General features: G+C 45.0%; 1 pseudogene; it reads left to right on the forward strand.

Moving 5' to 3' along the window:
- The first annotated feature begins 573 nt into the window (after window positions 1–573).
- LOC115896494 lies at window positions 574–1,682 on the forward strand (annotated as a pseudogene).
- The last annotated feature ends 7,427 nt before the right edge of the window (window positions 1,683–9,109 follow it).

Here is a 9,109-nt window from a genome sequence, read left to right on the forward strand (position 1 = left end):
GATTCCACTTTCTCTGGTGGCTGAGAAATAGGCGTCTGAGGGGCAGCAGCAGGTCTCCCCATCAAGCTGAGGTCGGAGTCTCCCCACCTATGGACCTCACCCTGGCTCCCCCCTCATAAATCTGACCTCTAACTGTAACTGCCTTGGCCTCATTCCGTGGGTGTGGATGCTCCTACTTGAAACGCATTTTCAGCCCGCCAAATTCTTGGGAGAGTTTCTTCCACTCTCCAGGAGCTGAGAGCTACAAAGTTTTCAATCTGGCTTTCCAGATTTTTTTTTCTTCCCATTACTAACGGAAGAAATCAAGAAGTGCCAGGCAGAAGGGCCCTGCTTCCACCAATCAGAGCCCAGCCGAAGGCCAGAGCAGGAAGTGCGGCAGTGGAACGCGCGGTGACAACCCCTCGCCCCCCCGGACCCGCCGGCCTGGGCAGAGGTCGGTGAGGCCGCTGCGCGACAGCTCCGGGCGCGCGCCTTTCGCTTTCTCCCGCCCAGCAAGTGAGAGGATAAATCACGGGGCGGGGCAGTGCGTCCCCAGCAACCGCGCACAGACCCCCACTACACGTGCGTCCCAGGCGGGGTCGACCCAGATGAGTCACGGGGCGGCGCACAGCGCCACTAGCAGGGCAGCCAGGACCCACGCGCGCGGGTCCACGCAGCCACCTAGATAAGTGACAAAACACTCAGGAAGCCATCATGCGGGGCCAGGAAAGAGCCCCCACCCAGAGTCAGGGACTCCCTCGTCTGAGGGTCCGTGCAGTCCCCTCGGTGAGTCTGGCGAAGCAGCCTCACTGCGAGGGAGGGCGGGGAGGGCGTTGGAGTCTCCACACGCGGTGACCCGGACCCCGTTCCATGAGTGGGTCCATGCAGGGCCCCCTCTGCCGCACGCGGGGACCAGCCAGGCCGCGGAGGACCGCGCAGAAGCCAGCGCCCGGGTCCATGCAGTCCCCTCCGCGGCAGACGCGGGGAGCCGGGGAGCAGTGGGGACCGGCCCGCACCCGCAGGGCGCCCGAGACCCCCGCGCTGGCCCACGCGGTATCGCAGCAGACGCGAAGCCCCCGGTGCCACCCGAGGCGGAGACAAAGCCCAGGCGCACGGACCCGGGGTCCCGACCCCGGACCCTGCGGAGCCCAGCTCGGAGCCGCCACGCCCGGCGCAGAGACCCCCGCCCGGTCCGGAGACCCCGTCGCCCGTCGCCCAGTCTCACCTCGGGCCGCCGCCTCCCAGCCCTAGCTCCTCGCCGCCGCGCCTGGGCCGACTAGAGCGCAGCTGAGCAGCCGACAGAGACGCAGCAGCCTCAACAAGGGAGCCGCTGGGCGGGGCCGCCACCGCTGCCGCCGCCGCCGCTTCAGCCCGTGTTCCCCGCTCAGGATCCGGCTCGGATCAAGGAGCTGCAGCTGGCGCTGGGCTGAGGCCGGGACACACAGCATGCAGGTGTACAGGGCCCCGCCCGCCGCCCGCCGCCCCGCCCCCAGCGGAGCCGGGCGCCCAGGGCCCGCCCCCCGGCCAATGGGGAGCGAGCTGTGCAGAGAGGGCGGGGCCTTAGGTAACACAGGGAGGTTGGGCCTTAGGCCTTAGGTAACATAGCATATGGTTGTAATCCCAGCTACTCAGGAGGCTGAGGCAGGAGAATCACTTGAACCCAGGAGGCGGAGGTTGCAGTGAGCCGAGATTGTGCCACTGCACTCCAGCCTGGCGACAGAGTGAGACTCCATCTCAAAAATAAATAAATAAAGCCCCTTGAATGTAAGAAATGTGGTAAAACATTTACTCTTTCCCATTCCCTCAAACATGAAAGAGCTCACACTGCAGAGAAACCTTAAGAATGTATGTTGCCTTCTAGAATTTTTATGATTTCAGATCTTAGATGTAAGTTTTTGATCCATCTTGAGTTGATTTTTGTATAAGGTGAGAGATGAGGATTCAATTTCATTCTTCTACATGTGTTTTGCCAATTATTCCAGCACCACTTGTTAAATAGGTTATCCTTTCTCTGCTTTACGTTTTTTGTGTGTTTCAAAGATGAGTTATTGGTAAGTATTTGGCTTTATTTCTGGGTTTTCTATTATGTTCCATAGGTCTATGTGCCTATTTTTTATACAGTACTATGCTGTTTTGGTGACCAAGGCCTTATAGTATAGTTTGAAGGGAGGTAATGTGAGGCTTCCAGATTTGTTCATTTTTCTTAGTCTTGCTTTGGCAATGCAGTCTCTTTTATGGTTCCATATGAATTTAATAAATTTTTTTCCAATTATATGATGAAGGATGGTAATATTTTGGTAGGAGTTTGATTGAAATTATAGGTTGTCTTTAGTAGTATGGTCATTTTTACAATATTGATTCTACCCATCCATGAGCATGAGATGTGTTCCCATTTGTTTGTGTCATCTGTAATTTCTTTCAGCAGTGTTTTGTAGTTTTCCTTGTAGAGATCTTTCACTTTCTTGCTTAGGTGTATTCCTAAGGGTTTTTTTTTTTTTTCTTTTTTTGTTTTCTTTTCTTTTTCTTTTTCTTTTTTTTTTTTTTTTTTGGAGCTATTGTAGAAGTGGTTGAGTTTTTAATTTGGTTCTCAGCTTAATTGCTGTTGATATATAGCAGTGCTACTGATTTGTGTACATTAATTTTGTATCCTGAAAGTTTATTGAATTCATTTATCAGTTCTGGGGACTTTTTGGATGAGTCTTTGGGGTTTTCTAGGTATATGATCATATAATTGGCAAACAGCAACAGACTGACTTTCTCTTTACCAATTTGGATGCCCTTTATTCCTTTTCTTGTCTCATTGCTGTGGCTAGGACTTCCAGTACTATGTTGAATAGAAGTGGTAAAAAGTGGGCATACTTCTAGTTGTAGTTCTCAGGTGGAATGCTGTCAACTTTTCCCTATTCAATATAATGTTGGCTGCGGGTTTGTCATAGATGGCTATTATTACCTTAAGGTATGTTCCTTCTATGCCAATTTTGCTGAGGCTTTTAACTATAGAGGATGTTGGATTTTGTCAAATGCTTTTTCTGCTGCTATCTAGATGATCATGTAATTTTTTTTTTAATTCTGTTTATGTGGTGTATCGTATTTATTGACTTGTGTATGTTAAACCACTCCTGCATCCTCGGTATAAAACCCACGTGATTATGATGGATTTTTTTGTTTGTTTGTTTGTTTTTTGTTTTTTTATGCTGTTGGATTCTTTTAGCTCATATTTTGTTGAGGATTTTTACATCTACGTTCATTAGGAAAATTGGTCTGTAGTTTTCTTTTTTTGTTACCTCATTTTCTGGCTGTGGTACAGGGTAATATTGGCTTTATGGAATGATTTAGGAAGAATTATCTCTTTATCTTTTGGAATAGTGTCAATAGGATTAGTACCAATTCTTCTTTGAATATCTGATAGAATTCAGCTGTGAATCCATGCGGTCCTTTTGTGAATCCATGTGGACTTTTGTTGGTGGTGGTGGTAACTTTTTAATTACCATTTCAATTTCACTGCTTGTTATTGGTCTGTTCAGAGTTTCTGTCTCTTTCTGGTTTAATTTAGGAGAGATGTATATTTCCAGGAATTTATCCATCTCTTCTATTTTTTTTCTAGTTTGTGTGAATAAAGGCATTCACAGTAACCTTGAACGTTCTCTTTTATTTCTGTGGTGTCATTTACAGTATCTCCTGTTTCATTTCTAATTGAGCTTATTTGGATCTTCTATCTTTTTTCTTGGTTAATCTTACTAACATTATATCAATTTTATCTGTCTTTTCAAATAATCAGCTTTTGTTTCATTTATCTTTTGTAATTTTTGTTTCAATTTTATTTAATTCTGGTCTGATCTTTGTTATTTATTTTCTTCTGGGTTTGGGTTTGGTTTGTTCTTGTTTCCTTAATTCCTTGAAGTGTGACCTTAGATTGTCTTTTGGTGCTTTTTCAGACCTTTTTATGTAGACATTTAGTGGTATGAACTTTCCTCATATCACCACTTTTCCTGTATCCTAGAGGTTTTGATAGGGTGTGTCACTATACTTGTTCAGTTTAAATTTTTTTAAATTTTCATCTTGAGTTTTTTGTTGACCCAATGATAATTCAGGAGCAGGTTATGTAATCTCCATGCATATTCATATTTTTAAGGATTGCTTTTGAAATTGATATCTAGTTTTATTCCACTGTGGTGTGAAAGAGTACTTGATATAATTTTTATTTTATTCCATTTATTGAGACTTGTTTGTGGCCTATCATGTGGTCTATTTTGAAGAATCTTTTGTGTACTGATGAACAGAAGGTGTATTCTGCAGTTGGGAAAAGTGTTCTGTAAATATCTCAAGTTCATTTGTTCTAGAGTATAGGTTATATTAAATCCATTTGTTATAGGATATAGTTTAAGTCCATTGCTTCTTTGTTGACTTTTTGTCTTAATGACCTGCCTCGTGCTGTCGGTGGAGTATTGAATTCCCCCACCATTATTTTGTAGCTGTGTATCTCATTTCTTAGGCCAAATAGTAAATGCTTTATCACTTTGGGAACACCAGTGTGAGGTGCATATATATTTAGAAGTGTGATATGTTCCTGTTGGACTAGGTTTTTTTAAAAATCATTATATAATGTACCTCTTTGTCCTTTTTACTGTTGTTGCTTTAAATATCATATTGTCTGATATAAGAATAACCACTCCTGATCGTGTTTGCCATCTATTTGCATGGGGTAACTTCTTCTGCCCCTTTCCCTTAAGGTTATGTTTTAGATGAGTCTCTTGAAGGCAGCTGATGCTTGATTGGAGAATTATCCATTGTGCCTTTCAGTATGTTATAAGTTGAGCATTTAGGTCACTTACATTCAATGATAAAATTGAGATGTGAGGTACTATTTTATGCATTGTGCTATTTTTTTTTTTTCCTGAATGCCTTTTGTTTTTTATTGTGTTATTGTTTTATAGGTCCTGTAGAGACAGGAAGTCAGAGAAAGAGAGAGGAAGAAACAAGAAAGACAAAGAGAAGGAGACATAGGAAGAGACAGAGACAGTCAAAGAAGGAAAGACAGAAAGAGAATCAGAAAGAGAGAGACACAGAAGAAGTCAAAGAGAAAGAGAGATGGAAGTAGTAAAGTAAAAAATAGTGTACCCTATTCCTTTAAAAGCCCCCAGGGTAAATTTCTAAATGTCTACCTAGCCAAGTCATATTCTTCTTATGTGGTATGTTAACCTGTATCTGCCTCCCCACTAACTGGACAGGCACCTGCACCTTAGTCTTTCTAAGTCCCAACATTAATATTGCCCCAGGAAATCAGACCTTAACAGTACCCCTCAAAGTTCAAGTCCATCAGTGCAGAGCCATACAACTAATACCCCTACTAACAGGGTTAGGAATGGCTACTGCTACAGGAACCGGAATAGCTGGTTTATCTACTTCATTATCCGACTACCACACACTCTCAAAGGATTTATCAGTTTGCAGGAAATAATGAAATCTATCCTTCCTTTACAATCCCAAATAGACTCTTTAGCAGCAGTGATTCTCCAAAACCACTGAGGCCTAGACCTCCTCACTGCTGAGAAAGGAGGGCTCTGCACCTTCTTAGAGGAAGAGTGTTGTTTTTACACTAACCAGTCAGGCAGTCAGGCATAGTACAAGTTGCCACTCAGTGTTTACAGGAAAAGGCTTCTGAAATCAGACAGCACCTTTCAAATTCTTATACCAATCTCTGGAGTTGGGCAATATGGCTTCTCCCCTTTCTAGGTCCCATGGCAGTCATCTTGCTGTTACTCACCTTTGGGCCCATCTTTAACCTTCTTATCAAATTTGTTTCCTCTAGAATCGAGGCCATCAGGCTACAGATGGTCTTACAAAAGGAACCCCAAATGAGCTCAACTAACTACTTCTACTGAGGACCCCTGGACCCACCTGCTGGCACTTTCACTGGCCTAGAGAGCTCCCCTCTGGAGGACACTACAACTGCAGGGTTCCTTCATCTCCCCTATCCATCAGGAAGTAGCTAGAGCAATCATCAACCAAATTCCCAACAGCAGTTGGGGTGTCCTGTTTAGAGGGGGGATTGAGAGGTGACAATGTGCTAACATCCCTCACTCTTGTAGCCTCCTTGGCCTCGCATTCACTCTGGTGGCACTTGAGGAGGCCTTCAGCCTGCCACTGCATTGTGGGAGTCCCTCTCTGGGCTGGTCAAGGCTGGAGTCGGCTCCCTCTGCTTGCCGGAAGGTGTGGAGGGAGAGGCGTGGGCGGGAACCGGGGCTGCGTGTGGCACTCATAGTCCAGCATGAGTTCCGGCGGGGGAAGGTGCAGTCTATTCAGACCCTGCACTCAGAACCCCTGGCTGGCGCTGCCAGCCCAGGGCAGTGAGGGGCTTAGCACCCAGTCCAGCGGCTGCGTAGGTTGTGCCAGGTCAACCAGCACTGCCTGCCCACATGCACTGCCCTCAAATTCTCACCCGGCCTCAGCCGCCCCCCCATGGGGCAGTGCTGGGGACCTGCAGCCCGCCATGCGGGAACCACCCTCCCGGGGGTGGGCTCCCACGTGACCCGAGACTCCCTGACAAGCACTGACCCCTGCTCCATTGCGCCCAGTCCCATAGACTGCACAAGGACTGAGGAGTAGGGGTATATGGCGGGGGGGACTGGCAGGCAGCTCCACCAGCAGCCTGGGTGCAGGATCCACTATGTGAAGCCAGCTGGGCTCCTGAGTCTAGTGGGGACTTGGAGAACTTTTATGTCTAGCTAAGGGATTGTAAATACACTAATCAGCACTCTGTGTCTAGCTCAGGGATTGTAAATGCACCAATCAGCACTCTGTCAAAACGGACCAATCAGCTCTCTGTAAAATGAACCAATTAGCTCTTTGTAAACTGGATCAGTCAGCTTTCTGTAAAATAGATCTATCAGCTCTCTGTAAAATGCACCAATCAGCAGGATGTGGGTGGGGTCAGATAAGGAAATAAAAGCAGGCTGCCTGAGCCAGCCCGCAGCAACCCGCTGGGGTAGCCTTCAAGGCTGTGGAAGTGTTGTTCTTTTGCTCTTTTTGCTCTTTACAATAAATGTTGCTGCTGCTCACTCTTTGGGTCCATGCCACCTTTATGAGCTCTAACACTCACTGCAAAGGTCTGCAGCCTCACTCCTAAAGCCAGTGAGACCCTGAACCCACCAGGAAGAATGAACAACTCCAGACGTGCCACCTTTAAGAGCTGTAACACTCACAGCAAAGGTCTGCAGCTTCACTCCTGAAGTCAGTGAGACCACGAACCCACCAGAAGGAAGAAACTGCAGACACATCTGGACATCTGAAGGAACAAACTCCGGACACATCAGCTTTAAGAACTGTAACACTCACCGCAGGGATCCGCTGCTTCATTCTTGAAGTCAGCGAGACCAAGAACCCACCAATTCTGGACACACTGTGAGGTTTATGCTTTAAGGAGATTCTATTTTTGGTGTATTTTGAGGATTTGTTTCAAGATTTTGAGTTCCTTTTAGCAGTTCTTGTAATAATGTCTTTGTAATGGCAAATTCTCTCATCATTTGTTTGTTTGAAAAGGACTGTCTCTTTCATTCATTTATGAAGCTTAGTTTTGCTGGATACAATATTCTTGGCTAATAATTCTTATGTTTAAGGAAGGGAAAGATAGGATTCCAATCCCTTTAAGTTTATAGGTTTTCTGCTGAGAAATCTGCTGTTAACCCAATAGGTTTTACTACTTTATAGGTTACTTGATGCTTTTCCTTCAGAGCTCTTATGCATCTTTCCTTTGTCTTGACTTTAGATAACCTGATAACTATATGCCTAGGCAATGATCTTTTTGCTATGAATTTCCTGGGTCTTCTTTCAGATTCTTGTCTTTGGATGTCTAGATCTCTAGCAAGGCCAGTAAAGTTTTTCTCAATTATTCCTTGAAATATGTTTTCCAAACTTGTAGATTTCTCTTTTTTCTCAGAAACACCAATATTCCCCAGGTTTGATAATTGAACATAATCCTAAACTTCTTGGGGACTTTGTTCATTTTTTTTCTTGATTCTTTTTATGTTATTTATTGGATTGTGTTAATGCAAAAGTCTTGTCTTCTAGCTCAAAAGTTCTTTTCTCGATTTTGCTGGCACAAAATTGCAATTACTTCTGAATCAATGTAATACTTGTTCATTTCTTTTGCTGAGACTTTTCAGTGCATTTTTCATTTCTCTAAGTGTGTCTTTCATTTCCAGAAGTTGTGATTGCTTTTTATTTATGCTATTTCTCTGGAGATTCTCCCATTCATATTCTACAACACTTTTTTAACTTCTTTAAGTTGGACTTCACCTTTCTCTGGTGCCTCCTTCATTAGCTTAATAATTGATCTTCTGAATTCTTTTTACAATTCAGAGATTTCTTCTTATTTTGGCTTCATTGCTAGTGAGCTAGTGTGATATTTTGGGGGTGTTAAAGAACCTTGTTTTGTCATATTGCCAAATTCTTTTTCTGGTTCCTTCTGATTTGGGTCATCTATGTCAGAGGGAAGAGCAGGGGATCAAACGCTGCTGTTCAGATTTTCTTTTGTCCCATGGACTGCTCTCTTGATGTGGTGTTCTCCCCATTCCCCAAGTGATGTGGCTTCCTGTGAGTCAAACTGCAGTGATTGTTATTTATCTTCTGCATCTAGCCACCCAGTGAAGCTACTGAGCTCTAGGCTGGTACCAGGGAGTGTCTGGAAAGAGTACTGTGATGTAAATCATCTTCAGGTCTTTCAGCCATGAATACTGGCACCTGCTCTGCTAGAGGTAGTAGGGAAGTGAAATGGACTCTTCGAGGGTCCACAATTGTATTTTTATTTAGTGTGCTGGTCTTGTGTTCGTTGGCCTCCAGCCAGGAGGTGGCACTTTCAAGACAGCATCCCTGTGTTGTAGCACAGGGAGGATACAAGCTTGCCCTGGTATTCCTTGGATAACTATTTTGTTTTTGTTTTTTTTTAGGTGGCCAGAGAAGGGGAAATCAGATCCCAAGAGATTGTTTCCTTTGTGTTTGCTCTGTCTGAGGTCAGACTCTCTTTGGGTGGGGCTTGGTGGGGCCACTGTGGAGGAAGAGGGAGTGGTTCTCAGGCCAATGAAGTTATGTTTCCAGGGGGATTATGGCTGCCTCTGCTGCATCATAAAGGTCA

The sequence above is a fragment of the Rhinopithecus roxellana genome, chromosome 3, assembly GCF_007565055.1.
Source record: "Rhinopithecus roxellana isolate Shanxi Qingling chromosome 3, ASM756505v1, whole genome shotgun sequence".
NCBI classification, from domain to species: Eukaryota; Metazoa; Chordata; class Mammalia; order Primates; family Cercopithecidae; genus Rhinopithecus; species Rhinopithecus roxellana.